General features: G+C 50.0%; 1 non-coding gene across 1 annotated transcript; it reads right to left on the bottom strand.

Moving 5' to 3' along the window:
* Positions 1–701: 701 nt before the first annotated feature.
* TRNAE-UUC lies at positions 702–773 on the bottom strand. Its single transcript has one exon. It is a non-coding gene; the product is annotated as a tRNA-Glu (tRNA).
* Between the last annotated feature and the right edge of the window lie 243 nt (positions 774–1016).

The raw sequence follows: 1016 nt of genomic DNA, 5'->3' as shown, positions 1-1016 counted from the left end.
ACACAGTCCCTTTCCCATGCAGATTCCCAGCACCTCGGTGATCCTGGTAGCAGGGGTTGGGGCCTGAGACTTTCAGGTTCTTTCCTCCACCTGGAGTGAACTCAGCTTTTCCCATCCCAGACAATCCATGAAATAACAACAGGGGCATAAAGAAAGAGGGGAGGGAACATCTCACGGCCAGGGCTGGATGTGCCCAGGCCCCTGCTTGTCCATTGTTTCCATGGAATTTGGCCCCTGCTTTGCACACAGGCCAGAGAAAGATCTTGCTGTTCCTGTGTCTGTGCAAGGAAATTGTGCTTCCTAGGAAAGAGAGGCGGGAAATGGCCCCATGATGAGACAATATCCTCAGGCTTGAGACCTAAGGACTCAGGCTGAGAACTGATTTAACCCCACTCATCTGGGATTTAACAACGTGTCTTCCAGGGAGCAGGGCCAGTTCCAGCGTTTTGCCACCCCGTGGAAAAAAATAAAAAGCTGCAATCAACTGGAGCTCTACCTCTGCCGCTTCTGGCAGCAAGTCCTCCTCTGCTGCTGAAGTCTCCCTTTCCATTGACCGCCCCAGGGACCTGCTTGCTGTGCTGGTGCCTGAAGCCAGCCCTGCCATGGAGACACTGGGAAGATGGGGGAATTAGGAAAATACAACGGATTTATTTATGTTGTAAGTGAAGAATAACTGAAGCAGATTTAGTTTAAAGTCACTTTTCCCTGATTGGGAATTGAACCCAGGCTGTGGCAGTGAAAGTGCCAAATCCTAACCACTAGACCACCAGGGAAGTGATGTTAATTTTCTTCTCACTTACACTACACTTTCTTAGGCTACTTTCTATCCACTTTCTGAATCCACTCCATTGTCCACTCCCTGAGGGGCTAGGAGCAGAGTGCAGAAACCCCTGTGCTCAGGGTCACAACCTCAGCCCAACCTGCCACTGAAACAAACACAAATCATGCGTCCTCTAGCAGGATCACAGAGCAACACAAAGAAAACGCATGAGGAACAATCCTCCTCTGCCTTCATT

Source organism: Mauremys reevesii, unplaced genomic scaffold (assembly GCF_016161935.1).
Source record: "Mauremys reevesii isolate NIE-2019 unplaced genomic scaffold, ASM1616193v1 Contig161, whole genome shotgun sequence".
Taxonomy (NCBI): Eukaryota; Metazoa; Chordata; order Testudines; family Geoemydidae; genus Mauremys; species Mauremys reevesii.
Note: the sequence above shows the minus strand (reverse complement) of the source record. Positions and strands in the feature narration are given on the sequence as shown.